The sequence below is a fragment of the Pezoporus flaviventris genome, unplaced genomic scaffold (genome assembly GCF_033815535.1).
Source record: "Pezoporus flaviventris isolate CSIRO_AGI_PZ_B2104156 unplaced genomic scaffold, CSIRO_AGI_Pfla_v1 ptg000001l, whole genome shotgun sequence".
In the NCBI taxonomy this organism is placed as follows: Eukaryota; Metazoa; Chordata; class Aves; order Psittaciformes; family Psittacidae; genus Pezoporus; species Pezoporus flaviventris.
In genome coordinates this window covers 19,055,516-19,074,029 of record NW_026892549.1, presented here as the reverse complement: position 1 = coordinate 19,074,029, position 18,514 = coordinate 19,055,516, and positions in this window count along the sequence as shown.

The following is an 18,514-nucleotide window of genomic DNA, read 5'->3' as shown; positions in this document are numbered from 1 at the left end:
GGCATCTTCTTCCCATCTTCTCCAGCATACATTTACCACAGTACCAAGTCTGATCTGCCTAAACTACGTCATCTGAAGACGTATCACTGGAAGAGACAAAAGTTCAGAAACATATTTAGGAAAAGACAAAAGAATGTTCTGTTGGGAGGCCCCATCTTCAACACAGGTGTAAGGGAATCACTGGAGAAGAAAGTTACTGGTCGAAAATAGCAGAAGATTCATTCAGCTTTATCTTTGGAGTAGGTGAGAAAGTCCCACCAAAATTTTCATCTCTTTCTACTGAGAAATTTTTCTGTAATAGTGAAAGTTATACTGCATATTTTTAGGGAGAGAACACATTTTCTTATTGCAAAGCTAATGAGTATTTGTTCTATTGGCGTGGTTTAAGCCCAGTCAGCCACACAGTTTCTACTACTGGGGCTCCCTGCTCCCAGAGGGGTGGGGAGGAGAATCGAAAGAGTGTTAACTCCCACGGGTTGAGATAAGAACAGTCCAGTAACTAAGGTATAACACAAATCACTGCTGCTACCACCAATAATAATAATAATAATAGAAATAACAAGGGAAGAGAATGCAATACCACCTGCCGAAATGAGCCCCACTGAGAAGAGAGTGTCCTTCTGGGTAACTCCCAGTTACCACCCCTTGGCATGACATGCTGTGGTATGGAATACCTCTTTGGTCAGTTTGGGTCAGGTGTCCTGTCTCTGCTTCCTCCTGGCTTCCCCTCCTCCCTGGCAGAGCATGAAACTCAGAAAGTCCTTGGTCAGAGTAACCATGACTTAGCAACAACTAAAAACGTCGGTGTTATCAGCTCTATTCCCAGGCTGAAAGTCAAAACACAGAGCTGCACCAGCTACTAAGAAGGAGAAAAAATGACTGCTACTGCTAAACCCAGGACATCTATGAAACTCTAGAGTGACTATTCCATTTTCCTGTACATGTAATTATTTTACAACTATTTTTATATATATTGTTAGATACTTGTAAAAATTCCCCAGTGATTTGAAAGAGCAGTAGAATGACACCACTGACATTTTATCAGTATATTTGAAGACTGGCTTTAGGAAAAACCTCACATCCACAGGACAAAATCCTGCCCTCTGCTGCATGCAGAAAAGGGCTCAATGGGATGAAAGCATGCAGGTAGTAATGTGGAGGCATTAAGCAATAAGTTTGTCACATTTTCTACAAGTAGTAGGCTGATCATGTTTTCTACAGTATGTTATTCCTTTGCCTTTCTCTCCTTCATTAGCTGTAAACCAATCCATTCATTCTGAACATTGGAAAACAAACGTCTTATGTTTTCAGAGAGGATGGATCAATCAGAAACATTCATAAAATCTAGGATGGTATAATATCAGTGAAAGCATCAGTATAAACCTAAGGAAAAATAATTGTGGTTAAAACTCTTTTTCCATCCAAAATGTATTTTTTAGTTTATCCAAACAATTACACAAATTGAAAAGGCAAAAAAAATGGGGAGTTTTGCCCATGTTTTCAGATATTTTTCAATGCTTCACTTTTTGTTCAAAAAAGGACTTTTCTACCTGATGCCAGCTCCAGTCTTGACCGGCAAGCATTTTTTTCCACCCTCATTCTCTTTTAACAGCAGCTCTGTGCTCATTTGCAGATCCAGAGCCGAAATCATTGGAAACAAGAGTCATTAGGTAAAGTGTTGGTAAAGTTTAGGTTTAAGCTTGTTATATCCATACCCACTAAAGCAGAAATTAAAACTATTAAAGAAAGTATAACTGCACTTAGTTTAACTAATTACTCAAATGGCAAATTTGATGCATTTATTTGTTTTCCCCTTACCACTGAGATGGCAGTGCCTCTCTCTATTAGAGATTTCAGCCATTCAGCGACTGCCATGATGTTGTATCTCTCAACACAGCGTGTACCATCATGTGGTGTGGACGGGTGCATGTGGTCTGCCTTCTCTCTGATGACTGGACAGGCACCCAAGGGAATAGGGGAACAGACAGCAACTTCTCTCTTCTTTTAATCAGATGCTCAGAGGTCTGGTACTTATTATCTTCTGAAGAAAGGGCACAGGTTTTTGCAAGCAACTTGAGCTCATATCAGCACTGAGATCACAGCACATGATGTAAATGGTCAGTTCAGAAAGACAAATTGGCTTGAAAAAAAAAACGGATGTGATGCTCTGACCCTCTGGCTTAATTACTTTCTGCTCCCAGTCGACAGGCTGGAGTTTAGCATGCAAAACATGAAGCAAGGCAAATGAAGATGCTTCATGTGAGAGGATGACGTAGCCCCAGCTAAGGCAGGAGATGATATATTGCTTGCTGAGCTGACTGTGAAAACAACGGCGCCTGAATAAAGCTGTGAATCACCCCCCTGTCTCACACCACTTCCACTGCAGTAGCTTCCCTTCTGAAAAAAAATGTGGCAAATCCTTTGATTGCAAATATTGGAAATACACGTCAGTCCTGGCAATTTTTTGGACATACTGTAGGTTAGTGGGTACACGTCCCCCTAGTCCTACTGGGGAGGCTGCTCCCTTGCAGTGGTGCTGGATGGGACCATATCCACCACTTAATGAAAGTGAAAAAATATATTCATCCTTGTTCTGGTTTTGATGCATTCCAGAACGTGAAATGACTGATAATTTTCTGAGCAGAAAAAAAATGTGTGTGACATTTAGCTTGATTAATGGCTAATGCTGAATACGAGTGCTGCTGGTAGTGTGACTAGAGCTAGGTTTGACTCTGCCTTCAGGGCTTGCGGTGTAGGCTCTCAAACCAGGAGAAATAGCTGAAGGAAAAACTATGAAGTTAATTGAGCCAGCCCTGACTGTATCAGGAAACCTGATGCACTTTACTTTTTTGGTGGATGCATTGAGTAAAAAAATATATTCCTAAAGGCTTAACATGCATATTTGTTTTCTCCGTTTTTCTCCATGAGGTGCAACTTCCCAGTACTTGAGCTCATCATCATTTAATTTAGTTAAAATACTTGGGGGATAAAACAGGATAGCGGAGGTATCTCTAGCTGCAATCTACTTAGTCTTGTCTAGTCTACTGAAATCAAAAATGTGGTTCACTTTATGTTTCACTTAAATTCTGAAAAATGGGGTGAGGGGGAAGCAAAAAAAACCCTAGAGAACAGGTGAAAAACATGCACTTTATAAAGTGTGTGTGGGAACTATATAGACATAAGTCAATAAATAGAGTGCCTGTGCTGCTCTGCAGTTTGAGAGGTGTTCTGCACTCCATGAGGTAGAAAAAAATACATTTGTTTATCTGTAAACTGTGTACCTTGGACAAAAACAATGTGATTTGAAATGGCAGTGAAATACACTTTTCTACCCTAAATTAGCAAGCGAACTCTGTGAACATGAAATAGACTGCCAAATTCACAAAGCCCTACATACTGCAAAGTTTGCCCACCTCTAAATTGAGCTCCAGAACCATGTAAAGGGGTTCCTTCCATGGTGCAGTGTAAGCCCAAGATCTGGGGATTGTATTAGAATTATTAATATTTACTGAATATATGACAGAGATAACTAATGGAAATTTGGTAGCCTCCATCAGTTATGAGGTTTCAAAAAAAATCTAGAAGAAATTATGTTTGACCATTGGCCTGTTGACAGAGATTTGGCTGAATTTTCAGACCCTGAACGCATGAACATCCTAGAAGCCCCTTAGGAGCAGAGTTAAGTTTAGTACTATAAAACAACTAACTTAGGCTTAAGGAAGTCACAGCCTTAGCGGTACAGCTCTAAAATCCAGCAAGCCATGAATCAAACTGATAAATCATTAAAAATGCGGCAAAGATTTATAACTGTAAACTTACTGCCTCCCCTCTGATGATGGTACCATCAAACTTGATGCAAGAGAGAGTGAAATCATACTTTCAGCCCTGGGAGCCTCACAGCTTGTTGCACAGGGGGCTCTTTCTCTGCTCACACAACTGCTGCATGCTTCTGTAGTCACAACTGCAAGCTAAATGTGGTGAGCCCTCTTTAGCAGGCATTTTGCCCATAGGCTTTCTTGCTTTAACATGGGACTGAGATGCATGTTTTTATATGCTGTGAATTCATTGGTGGAAGTCAGCAAAGACTGTATTTCTCCCTTTATTTCACTGAAGGAATATCAAAAAGGACCGGAAGAAACTGTTACAGACTGATTCCCCTTCAGGTCTTATAGCCCTACATGGCTAGAAGGAGCTGAATCCAGTGGTTTGGAAGAAATGAGAGAATGCTTTTGTTGTTTAAAAACATGCTGACTGCCACGGTGAAGTCTAGCTCAGAACTCACTATTTAAACATGCTTTTTTTTAATGTCTTCACAAAGTCACTACACATATACTGGAGCTTTTGGCAGTGAAGAACTGCAGGTAGAAGAGGACCTTATCAGTGTCTATAAATATATAAAGGGGGAGTGTCACGAGGACGGAGCCAGGCTCTACTCAGTGTCAAACAATGATAGGACAAGGGGTAATGGGTACAAACTGGAACACAAGAGGTTCCACTTAAACTTGAGAAGAAACTTCTTCTCAGTGAGGGTGACGGAACACTGGAACAGGCTGCCCAGGGAGGTTGTGGAGTCTCCTTCCCTGGAGACATTCAAAACCCGCCTGGACGCATTCCTGTGTAACATTATCTAGGTGTTCCTGCTCTGGCAGGGGGATTGGACTAGATGATCTTTCGAGGTCCCTTCCAATCTCTAACATACTGTGATACTGTGGTACTGTGAAGAGAATACGATACCACCTGCCGAAACGAGCCCGAATCCGAAAGAGAGCCTGTGCCCTTCCAGGTAACTCCCAGTTACCTCCCCAGGCATGACATGCTGTGGTATGGAATACCTCTTTGGCTAGCTTGGGTCAGGGGTCCTGTCTCTACCTCCTCCCAGCCTCTCGCCTCCCTGGCAGAGCATGAGACTCACAAAGTCCTTGGTCAGAGTAAACATTACTTAGCCACAACTAAAAACATCAGTGTTATCAGCTCTGTTCCTAGGCCGAAAGTCAAAACACAGAGCTGCACCAGCTACTAAGGAGAAAAAATTGACTGCTACTGCTGAACCCAGGACAAATGGGAAGCACATCAGAAAATTTATCAGATGCCTCTGTGGGAAAGTTGGAGAATGGACTGATTTTCCATCTACAGTTGGATTTCCAGGGGGTTTGGGATATATGACTATGTTAGAAATGTTTTAGTGATAAGTTGTTAGGAGAATGAAATTCTCCTTCCTGTACTTAAATTGGATTATTAGAAATCGTTAGAAATCTTGAAAGAAAGTAATGTCCACCATTGAAAAATACACACTTTTTCTGAATTTTCCAGAGGGCTTTCCTTTCAGAACTGCATAAGCAAAACTTATTTACATGGTGTTGCATATAAAAACAACAAAAAAGGTAGAGAAGCAGCAGCACATTACTAATTCTCATTTGTTTTTGCTTACATCTCAAAACAGAAGAAAGATGTTGATCAAAGAGGAAGCTTTCAGCTTGCTTCCTGCTTTCTCCGTTGAAAGGGCAGAATTTTGATTCTGTAAGAACAGTGCAGATTTAACCTGGTTAAATCTGTGCAAAGTGTGCCACCATAGTTGTGGCTGGAACTGAATCTTCTGGCAACCTACTATGACTTTCTTACAGTCCTATGTTTTTCAAGGGCACTATAGGAATACGAAAGAAAAGGAAGCAAAGCTCTGTATCCTGAGCTCTGAGATGGGGTAGGTGTGTGCTCAAATACTCATCATTTTTCTATATAAAGCCTCTACAGTTTAGGCACCACATCCAGCATAGCTGACACAATATGTGGTGAGTGTTTTTATACCAGATAGATACTTTTGAAAGGCTGTGATAAAGTTGGTTTATGAAGGAGGTCCATCAAGAGAGAGTGATGGGTACTCAGACGGGCTGCAGCCTTTTTGAGTACCTCTATGAGGTACTCTATGAGTACCTCTGTTTGCTCTATGAGATCGAGTTTTGCAGGTTCCCTCTAAAATCAATACCAAAAGAGAAGATGACAGAAGTCCTTTCCCTGCAGCACATCTGGCTGTAGCTAGACCACTTTATAATACATGACAGTGGTATTGTAAAATTATGTGATTTCACGTCTGTTGGGGGGCAAAAAAAAAAGGCAAACAGAAGAAAATCCAATCACACGAAGTTTCTTCTTTTCTTAGTTTTTCTCCAAAGCATGGAGACTGTCTGCACTGGAGATAATTAAAAGCAGGCTTTTCATGAGCCCTGGTTCTGTCCAAATTCTTCCCTTGACCTAAGGCTAATTAAGGAGGGGTTATGATTTCTATTTCTATTTATCTTTCTATTTATCTTTCTCTTTCTATTTATCTTTATCACCTTTATCTTCATCTTTATAAATTGTTGTTGTTGTTATTATTTACAGGACAAGCTACACCTATTGTATAAATGGTCCTTTTCCTGAAAGGCCAGAGCAGGCTGACAAGTTGTTTCCTCCTTTTGTACTGACAGCAGCAGATGGCAGAAAAAAGATCTTCCTTCAACACCACAAGCCCTGTCCTTGCACATAACAAGAACATACAACATCTGAATGTTGGGGAAAACAGCACACTTGAGCTTATTTTGAAGCTCTTTTATTAACGTTTGCAGTTCGCTAGTTGCTCTGCTTCCATCCCCTATAAGGTTTTCAAAAATTATCGCTGACCGAGGACAGCAGCATCTCATCTCCTATAAAGAGCCACACTTAACAGAAATGTTTCCATCCAGCATGTCCTATTTTCCCTTGCCACCCAGTTTCAGTTTAATGAAGCTGACATGTTTTCAATTAGTTTTGTACTGCACGTTTGAAAATATAACCATATATTTCAAATTACATGTAGAATTCAAGCTGAAATCCTGTTCACAGCAATGTGATTGGGTTTTCTTTCTTCCATGCAACTCATTTCCTTTTTTCCCAGCAGTCTGTCCTGCCATTCCTTGAAGTCCAACATTGTTGTGACAAGCCAGAAAGAAGTGAAATGCTTTTACACTACTTTATTTAGCTTGTTGATTTGTTTTACAGGATGTCCAGGAGAATTACTGCCTTGCAAGTCACTGATGCTTCATCTCTGGCCATGCCCATGGCCAGTAACATACCCCAGAGCCATTTCCCAGGTTCATGAAGCACATCATTGCTCTTCTCCTCCTCCATAAGGTGCTGGAGAAGAACATGGAAAGACAGATTCCTATCTATCTGTGCCATTTGATCCTACTGCTCAGCCTTAGGCTTGCACATCCTTAAGGACTGTTTGAGACTGCCATGGGAATGGATGTCCATGCAGGAGAGGTCTGTCAAGTACTAGGCAAAAATCAGAGGTTCTCCACATTTTTTTCTCAGATATTTTTATTATATATAAGCAGTGGAAACTGCTTGCATACCTCCTGTGGGGCCATGCCCTACACCTTCCCACCCCACATCCACCACCTTTGGTGTCATGAACATGATGAGGCATGGTGGTAACTAGCTCCCCATCTCTCCCTAAAAATACCTACAGGATTACATTTTCAAAGTGAAAAAGGGACTGAAGCTGAAACCTGCAGCATGCTAACTACTTTCTAAGCAGCCACAACACTTCTCTCCCCATCATCTTGCAGAAGGCGGTCTGTGCAGAGGAAGTCACGCCATAGCCCAAGGACCAGAGCAAGTGACAAAGTAAAAGATGCCTTAAGTATTCCTCCCTCCTCACTGAGCAAACTCATACTTTCCACTGAAGAAAAACGCAGAAGGATAACTGTGCTAGGAATCCACAAGCTCACTCCCCATCTGAGTGAGTGAATCCTGCCTTTAAACCAAGGCTTCCACCAGCAAGCTCCCTGCCGGATGTTGCTAGACACCGCTCCTTAATGAGACTGACGTGTATTTTTAATGTGGTAATCTTCTGGCTCTGGCAATTGTACAGACACAGAGACTACAAAAGAGTCACTTCAATGCAATGAGCTGCCAATGAGCCTCATGTCAAAAAGCCACTCTGCCACAAGGATGAAGACATTGCAAATAAACACTTCTGGGGAACTCTCTCTCCTTAAATAACACATTTATAGAGCATCCAGATGTTGGTTTAACACTTAACGATTGTGGGAGAAAACAAAGCATTAAGGGCTGTGTTTGGTTTGGTTTGAGTTGTCTTTTTTTTCTTTCTTCTCCTTGATCTCATATATTGAGTGTGTACAAACAGATATGGTCTAAAAAAAGTATAGGAAATCCATATATACGGAGGGATGAATAGATAGGTGTGTGCAAAGCTAGTTATTGGTCTGTGATAATGTTACTGGGTCCTGTGAGAATGGAGGTAGAAGGATAACCCTGCTAGAAGTGTGGTCTGCAAAAGGGAGAGACATGTCTTTGCTTTACTTTGGGAGGGTCACAATGAATCCATCTTACCAAATTTATTTCCAGACTGGTTGCAAGAAAAACAAGGGAGGTGGGGGGTGAATAACCCCCAGACCTCAGTAATGAGGTACCAAAGGTACTATAAGAAAATTTGAAAATTGAGGAGTAGGAACCAGATGAAGTTTTGTGGCTTTGATCAGGGCTTTGCAAATTGTACTGCAAGCTCGTCTGGTCCTCCAGGGGATGGGTCCTGCCTTTAAAATTGAGATGTCCCAGAAGGTCAAGGACTGTTTGTGAATTGAGTGTGCGAACCCACTACTTCAATCCCACGGCTTGAACACCAGGTCCACCAGGCAAGCCTGATTGATAGGCACCTAGGCAGAGGTGAGGGCATTTCCCCAAGCCCCAGCAGTTCCACCCAGAAGAACCTGAAAACATTTCAGAGAATTTCACTGTGGTCTTGAGGAACCACTCTGAGTAAGAGATGAGTTTGGAAGTGAAGGGAAAGAGCTTGTGTTTTAATGCGTCATTTCACAGTGAGACTTATGTAGAGGAAATCTGGCTGCTTAATCCAGACTTCCTCCTGGCATAACCTATCTTTTGCTCACTGTTGTTCTCCTCACTTCCTTTGTTCCTCTGGTGGGGGGAGCCCTCAGTATCCTACACAGCTCTGCTATCAGGGAGGCAAGAGCAGTTTCAGCTGTTGATGCTGGAGATCAGACTGTCTTCCTGCTCCTCTCAGGAGTCAGGGCAGCCTCAACTTCCCAGCCATTTCACAGCTCCCCAACCTTTCCCTGCAGCTCTTGTTGGATCCTTCAACTGCAGAGAGTGCAGTCACATTGGTAATGCTGAAAAATGTCTATTTCTATATGGGAAAATGCAAGAAAGTAAAGAGTAGATAACATTTGTAAAGCTGTTTCTGGGCATCCATAGCCCAAAGAGTCTGGGGGAGTGTAGATGTTCCCAGTCAGTATAAAGAAGTCATTAAACTGATCATTGCTGGGGGTGCTTGTAGGACTATTTGGAAACAACAAACTTACTTAGATTAATACAGGGCTTGCCGTGAGATGGGGCAAATTCGTTAGTATGGGGTGACCACAGAAAGCTACTGCACTATTCCAGATGAAATCACAGTAACAAAATATGGCCCACAAGCACTGGTATCCTCCAAGGATGAAAGCACTAAGCACTTCCAAGAGGCAAAACTAGTTTTTAAGGTTGCAGCACCGAAGGACACACACCCAAATTTTGCTCCCATGGGAAAGTGCTTTGTGCTGTCATCATGTAAAACCTATTTCCTAAAAAACAGCTGAAAACACAGTGACTGTGTTGTTAAATTTGGCTATTTTGGGATAGCTCTGGGGGAGATAAGCATTCCAGCTCTTGCCCTGAGGGCCCCTGGCATGTTTGCCACCTGAGAATCCCTGGGGATGCTGCCAGACACCCACAGCACCCATGAGGCCGTGCTGAATCGAGGAAGTTATGATTGGTTCAGTCTTGGGTTTTATTTTCCCTTCATCCTGGCAAAATTTCTTCTCTCCTTGCCCCAGAACGTCCAAACTGATTAGGATCCATGGTTTCCTTTAGGTGGCAAGACACCGAAGAATGCACATACATAGAGCAGAGATGGAATTATTTGGTTTGGTTTTGAGTTAGGGTGGCTGGTTCTTGGAGGAAGAGGCAGATTCATACAAGCAAAAACCTTGACTCTCCCCTCACAGGCAGCATCCAGCACCACAGCTGGCCACAGCTGGCCACAGCTATCTGAAATTCCATCTTCTGGCACCTCATCCCTCATCCTTCTATCCATCCTTGCCACCGTCTCCTGGTCTGAAGGCAGCAGCACCACTCCTGCCCACCACCAGGTCACTCCCAGCCCCTTTGCTCTCTGCACCTCTCTACTGCATTCTGAAAGGGCGCATGTTTGGAAAGTTTATCTATCTTTGCATCCTTACTCACATATTTAATACATATTTACTGGCCTGAGTTTTCCTTTTCCCATGTCTAACACACTATTTCTGAATTTTCCATCTCCCAGTTGTGCTACCTTGGTGCCTTTGCTTTTCTCATCCACTGTCATGTGATTGACTGAGTGGTGGATCAGCTTATTTGCTTTCCTTAAATCCTCATCCTCTGAAAAATCTCAAAGCATGATGATTATTTCATGGCCTGCCATAAGTGTCGGATATGATCTAGCGAAATGCAGCTTGCAAGGATTTTCTGCAAAGCATCCCTGCACTCATGTTTCTCTAAGCATCTGTTTTTAAAAAGTGCTTAATAATACAGAGTCAATACCTGAACTGAGGTCACACTCCCCATGCAACATCCCCACCATAAAATTCAGCAGATAGATAGATAGGCTCCATCTCCTTTTTCTTTTTTTCTTTCTTGTAGGAAACTATTATATCCTAGCTGCAAAATCTGCCCTGGAGTCTGGCAGAGCGGAATGAGGAGCCCTCACTTAAAAATCAATTCATGGTGGTCTCAAGCTATGTTTTTGTTCTGGCACATTAAACAGAATGAAGACATATGTCTGAATTTAAGACATCCTTTTGGTTCCCTGTATACACGAGCCAGCCGAGAAATTTGAACTATTTCAAAGCGCTACGAAAAAGAATTGTAGACACATCCTTTGTTTAAGCATATATTTTTAATTATCCTGCCTTTTAATATTCCTCTCCATTTGAGTATAATCAGAGAAAATAGATCCTGCTGGGCATTGTCATGCTTAATAAAAGTAAGACTGAACATCTGCAAATTTGGCGACAGTGTGGCGCATATGATGCACCAGCGGCTGAGCTGCATTCTTGCGTAATTATAACACCACATGCAGCTGTAATAGTGTAATTCTCTGTTTACATTAGTTCTAGCACTTATCCTAAACTCTGCTGGGTTGGGGTGCTAAGCATTTGCAAATTGGTAATGTTTTTCTCCCCTACAGAAGAAAGCTGAAAGGACAGGAGGACCGTCTGTTGTCTGCCCCTCAGTGAGATACTGTGTCTGGGGGAAAAACTCATGCAAGGCAGTAGCCTGCCCCGCTGTGCAAAGTAGGGCTGGTGTTGCCAAAGTTAGTGCTGTTAAAATTAAATCAGTGAAAGTGAGAGCAGACTTTGGGCTTTCTCTCTTCCTAATTTTTTTTTTTGGCAATGCAAACACCACACCCTTCAGTGGCTGAAGCACACACTTAACCCTGCATCCTGAAAATTACACCACTGCCTCCAGGGAAAACATGGTTTTGCAGGATGGAGAGCCAAAGGCAATACTTCCTTCATTACCCCAGAGAAAGCTGGGCCATCTTGCCCTTCTGTGAAGCTGAAAGTTGGATCATAAACTCCTCTAAGCAACTGATGCATGTGAGACTGTGTGGGAGGGAAAGCAGGGAAGGTCTTCTCTTTGCGGGCAGCTGTTTGCCTCCTGCACACTTCACCTCCTGCCTGCCTGCTGTATGCGCTGGGTGTGCTCTGTCCTTCCAGGGCTGGAGAATAGGGAAAACGGGCAAGAGGGAAAAGTGACAGAGGAAAGGGAGCAAGATGCACAGTGATATGTTCCCAACCCTGGCAAACATGCAAAGCTCAAGCTCTCACCAGATATAAGCAAATATAAGCATACTTTGCCTTACCATCAGCCTTCCCTGCAGCAGCACTGCTCCAGGAAAGAGAACTGAATTTAGACCTAGAAGCTTGGAAAGTTGAGCCTGGTACTATTACAAAGGTATTCTGCCCTTGTACATCCAAAATCTTGCTGCACATTGAGGTTGTTTCTGTCTGAAAGCATTTTGGTACCTAACAGATTCTTCAGCTTTCCCCCTGAATGCAACAGTTCTGTGTCTGCAATATCATGTGTCCCAGTGTCAGCACATTCATGGAAATACAAGGGTGACAATGGTACGCAGTCATCTCAGCCCCAGACAGAGGTGTGGGAGGCAGTAGGTGGAGGATGTAAAGGACCTCTGATGCTCTGGATTATTTCAGGGGACAAGGAACATAGAATCATAGACTAGGGTTGGAAAGGACCTTAAGATCATCTAGTTCCACCCCCCCTGCCATGGGCAGGGACACCTCATGCTAAATCATATCACCCAAGGCTTCATCCAACCTGGTCTTGAACACTGCCAGGGATGGAGCATTCACAACCTCCCTGGGCAACCCATTCCAGTGCTTCACCACCCTAACAGGAAAGAATTTCCTCCTTATATCCAATCTAAACTTCCCCTGTTTAAGTTTCAACCATTACCCCTTGTCCTATCACTACAGTCTCCCTCTTCTGCCCTAAATCAGCCCCTGCAGTAGTAATAAGTGAAGATAATTTTTACGCAACATCATAATTCCGTCTCCTGGAAGATCTCAGACTTTCTGCAACAAAAACTGGATAGTCACATGCCAAAAAACTCTCACAGGCCGTAAGGTGAAAATGCAGGGAATGAGTAAATAAAGCTATCACACTCACCTAGCAAGTGGGTGCTTCACTAGCCCAAATCTCCCAACTTCCAGCCTAACATTAGGAGCTGTTAAATGGTCTCCTAGGAGGTTCATGGTGGCACGCCTGTGCTACAGTGGCTCAGTCCTGATGTTTTGAGGGAATTTGCCAGCATTTAGTGCTGTGCCCAATGAGAGAAATGGGACCAGTCCTTCCTCTGAAGCTGATAGGAGGCAATGACCATGGTGCTGTGATTCCCAGCATGCTCCTTTGTTATGCCAGACATTGCCTGCACCCTCCAAAGAACTATTTTTCCCAGAAATTAGTGCAACTCAGGTTCTTCTAAGGAATCCTTTTTTATAAAGGCAATGCCAAATGAAAGCTCTGTCATACCCTTCTGACTGTTCTGTGCAAAAATGGAGAGGCACAGGCTGGCAATGCTTGAATGCTTTTTTAGCATAAGCCACAAATCTCAGCGTCTCCATCTTTAAGCAACTTTCTAAACCATTGTGCTCTAGGGGGAATAAAGTGATGCCTTCTAATCTCAGCCATTGGTGTGGAAGCTGCTTTATATTGCACTGAAATCGCAGAGCTCAGAGGGTCCAGGAAGCCACCCCCAGCAATAACGGTGCTGCTGAGAGTGAATGCTCTTATTATAGCGTCCCTTTAACTAACAGGCAGTGCTTTCCCTTTGCACATGTGCTCAGCAGCTGCCTGGCTGATCTTTTGAAAGGATGCCACAAGATGCAGCACCATATGTTCAACTTTCCAGAGACCAATAATGATGGACTCAATTCTGTCTTCTTGACTGCTGCGCCAGAAAGGAAAAGGATAATAAACGACCAGCTTACCATGGCAGGGGCTGCACTGGCTGGGAGTTTCTTTATATAATGTAAAAGTGATACAGCAAGAGAGAGAGGACGCTGAAAGTACTAGATCAGTTATTGCACCTTCAAGCACCTTCTTCTTTGCTATTCTGACCTCTTTGAGCTGCAACAATGACTGAAATCCATGGAGTTACCTCATTGCAAGGCTGAGGCATGGTGTTGGTTTGCAGTTTAAAGGGTCCGTCTAGTGTTCCAGTCTACAATCTTATGTGCTGATGACAGCAGCAAACACTAGCAGGAAGTGTGTACTATTCCTGTTCTCACAAGTGGCAATTTCTCTGCTGTAACATGCTGCCATAGATGGGTTTTGCCACTGGTTTTGGGATAAAACAGGCTGGGAAGAGGGATTTCAAGGTCTACTCTATTTTATGTAAACTATAGCTGCGTCCTATGGAGAATAAAACACCTCAACAGTAACCAATCTTTAGAAACTTGTGTTAAATCCAGCCTTTATATCTGAAAGACTTTTCATTACAGTTCAAAGTGATTTTACATTTCAATTTCAACATAACACATTTTTCAGTGTATTTTCATTACTTGCTGTATGCTTCAAAGTTGTAATTATTGTACCAGGAATAATTCAGAGATGGCTCACAAGCAAGGCATGCAAAATCATACCTCCCTACTGATGGGCCTGATGGGTTTCCAGGTGATTCAGGCAGGCCTATCAAGGCAAGAGCAATGGAGCAGAGAGGATAGCATGACCTGCAAAATGCCCTCTGCTGGTTCTGTGGAAATCCCTAGACGCACAATTCAATCTATCTATCTCAATTCTTGACCAAGTTGCATATTAAATGAAGTGAAATCATGCAGAAAGCAGGTACTATTGCCACCAAAACCTAAAAATATATACTACAGGATAATCACAGCTGTAAAATGTCATTAAACAAAGCAATTATGAAATGTTCATGGTAGTCTTCTCTAATGATTCTTGGGAGCAAGGACCATAACCTGTTCCAAACCCATGCTTGATGCAAGAGGGAGGGTGAGTTGGCAAATCAACATTAAAGCTTGTCCCATGGTGTGTGTGGCTTGTGATATTCCCCAGTATGGTCCAAAGAAGATTTGATTATTGTTTATTACACCATATATATGTAAATGTATGTGTGTGCACACTGTATTAATCTCAGATATCTACCACTGTCTGCAGAGACCAAGAGTTTTTCCCATTCTTTGCATGTAAGCTCTGTTGCTTGGTGTTTTGCCCTTCTCTGTAGTGACAGTGAGAGATGGACTGTTGGCTTAGTCCAGTGACTCTGCCCTGCCCATGCTAATTTTGTGATCAAAACACCATCAGATTTTCATGACATTTGGTCTTCTTTTGTACTAAATGCCTTGTACTGACCAGCAGTGAGTGTTTGGGGTATGAAGGGCAGATGCTCCCTGGACCAGTTTCTTTGTTTGATGGCTTTTGACCATGAGTGATGGTTGTCACATGCTGATGATCCTCTGCTTCTGTAAAGGTGCTGGTGAATACTTCTGCTTCGTCTCTGAAAGAGGTGCAATCCCATCTGCGTGCTGTAATGGTGGGAAAGAGGAAAACACAGAGTGTCAACACCAGATGATATCCCAGGAGTTTTGTGCAGCATCTTACCAGGCAAACCAATTGCTTAAGGCTCCAGATGTGACATCCAGCCCTGTGCATGTCTCTTCTGCAAGGGCACAGCAAGGGGCAATACCGTATTCCCAAAAAGTTCCTTCCCTGTCACATTTGAAACAAACCTAAAGAGCCTACCTGAAGTTTTCCACAAAAAGATTTACTTCGGGAAGAGCACAGAAGCATTTCTCCACCTGCAAGGTGACCACAATGTGATATCGCAGTGACATTCCTTCTATTCCCTACACATTATAGCATTATGTATTATCTTGCACCTACACACATCATTCCATTTTTATTCATCATTAGACAAACACAATCAGCCCCCACATTCCAGAAATGCACTTTGTTATCCCAGCTTTTCTTAGGCTTCAGTTTCCACAGTCCAAAAGAAATGAAAAGGAGTTGGTTCTGAACAGCTTTTCCTCCTCTGGCTCTGCATTCCTCAGGGTCTTACAGGAATTGCTCAAATTCTCAGATGTTGTTAAACAATCAAAGAGTAAATATTCCATCACATCCTGATTTTTCTAAAATGGCTGTGGTTGCAGGGAACAGCTTCTGTAAAAGGGGGCTGAGCCCAGCAGGCCTGCAACTAGTGGTTACTGAATGGCCACAAATTAAAGGCAGTCAAAAAAAAAAAAACAAGCCCAGACCACAAGCAAATGATATTGAGATATGTGCGGAAGCATGGATGAGTTTTGTGTCTGTCAATCACTAAAGGGAAGGGTGTGCTTGCTTTAGAGTGACTTCCAAAATGCAATGTGCCCCTTCTCTGCATTCATCCCGAGTTTCCCAATAAAGGCACTGAGTCCCAGACCCCAGGTGAGATTTAAATGTACAGATTTTGTTCAGGAGGTGCAGGATGTCATGTATGCACCTTCATAGACGTTGTCCTCTTCAAATCATCACAAATGATGTCGTATATCCAAGGGGTTTAAATTCTTGTGGAAGTCAAGTTAGGCTGTGGTTGTCCCAGAAGAGGGCAGAGGTGCTCCTTCCAACCCAGCTTGTCATTGAGGTGGCTTCAGGAGCCACTGGTACCCACCATGAGCTCTGCAGTCTCCATAGTACTTTATCTGACACCTCTGGAAAGCATGACATTCATCATTTGCTTCTCCCATTCCCAGTGTGTTCAATCAGCTGGCATGGGTTGCTAAAAAAGTGGCTGGCACTGAAGAGAAAAAGCCTGGGGTTTTAGAAGGACACATCTTTGAGTTGCAACCATCTTGGTTAACTGCATGGGTCTCTATTTTCATGAGCCAATAAATTTAGATGTCACATCTTAAATGGTGACTTCTTTAATGTAGTCCCATGTCTGAGGAAGTTATCAAGACATTAATTCAGACTGATATTGTTCAGAGATTTAAAATGTGCAGGCAGGAGTGACCCTGTTGGTCCTTGGGTATTTGTCCTCAATATCATACAATACAGATAAAGGTCAAATATGGGTTCTACTTATTTTTAAAGCACTTTCATGTCATATTTTTTCATTTAAATGTCCATTAGCTAAAAATCACAATAAGGGAGACAAACCATAAGGTGTTAAACTTACTGATTAACCTCAGCATCGGGCTGCAGCATTTTACCTCACCATGAAAATAATACCTCATTACCTTTTACATAAGCATCTCACTTATTTAAAGTGAAAATTTTGAATGCTATCATACAGTCTTTAGGTTCAGTAGCATTCCAAGATGGTTGCAAGATTTAGTAGCAGTGATTGTAACTGCAGAGGTCTACAAGAGTACAAGGGGTGAGGTTTGTAGGATAGTCTCTATCAAAGAAACCGAGATTTTGGAAAAACAGAGAAGTGTGAGCAAATTTCCTCTACTTCTCATATTTTTCTTTTCCTTTCCTTGTTCCCTCCTCATGGCCTCACTGTATAGAGCATCCTATTCTTTGGAAAAAAAATCTGTGTTTTATCCCCCAACAGCATCCCTCTGCTTGGGTGCTGTGTTTGCCCAAGCAGCAGGTGACTTCTGCAGTTTCCATCTGCTTCAAATCCTCTCTTTCTTCCTTTTAAAACACCATTGCTTTCAGGAGAGCCAAGATAAAAGTTTCCATTAAAACAAGTGCCCCCCCTCCCAAAAGAATGAAGGCCAGCTCAGGTGGTGAGGCCGCCAACACAGGCAAGGAGACGAGCCTTTCATCTTCCAGATGCCCTCCACACCCAGCTGTTTGTGCTGGTCCCAGCAGCAAAGGTTGTTTGTCTTTTGGGCAAGACTTCAGCCTGTGAAACTTTGAAGTTCCCTCCCTGGCTTGGTGTCACCTACTGCTCCTGTCAGCAGCAGCCAGATAAACCCGATGGACTCAGGGTGTCTGCTCTAATGCCTTCATTGACACATAGGCTTGGGTAAATGGCCGAGTGTGGAGATAGTAATGCGTCATTAATCCCCTGCCAGATAAGCACCCTGATGTATGCACTGGCCACAGCTTCCTAAGGCCCTAACTACCCCCGAATCTTACAAATTAGCACCTCACCAAGATCAAAGATTTCGCTTTCCTTTCTTTCTGCCTACAGTTACCTACTGGCAGAGTTTAGGCACCAAGCCTTCTCTGGCTTGAGCATGTCTTCCCCGAGTTACGGAGCAAATGGTTAAATTACACTCCCATGAAGGTCTGAGTGTCTATCCGTAGTCATTTCCCCAAAGAAGTAATCTGGGACAGGGCTGGGAAAAGAAATGTTTTCTCTTAGAAGATGAAGATGATTTACAGGAATATTTATTTTTTTTCATTGTCCGTGGAAGTCTATAGTAAAAGCAGTAAAATTCTTATTTTTACAAAACGAAGGCTTATGATTACAAATACATTGCATTGTATGCAACCATAATTTTAAAGGTTACTTAATAGTAAATATACCATCATCTAACAGGATGGAAGAGATACTGCTTGGTCTTTCCTGAAAATGCCCTGCAAAGCCTTGTCCTTCAGATCAAACCCAGAACAAGCGTTGGGAAAATAGCGTCCTCCACAGGCAGGTCTGAAACATGCAATGCACACGCAGGGAACGTCCTATAAAGGAAGATATTTTCAATAAAAAGACTGCTTTATTTTCCTCTTTGAGATGCTATGGAGCACCATGCATCTGCACAAGCAACAGCTATGGATAAGTACTGCCTTATATGCAATATCTTTAGCATAAGTATGAAGTGTAGAGTAAAAGCAAATATTTGCATCAGCCATGCTGCAGCTTCCAGTCTTTAAGCAAGTCATGCATAGTATGTAATGTTTTGTATAGAGGTGCTAGTCCTTAAAAAAGTGTCACAATGTTTAAAGCAAACAGAAAAAAATACGA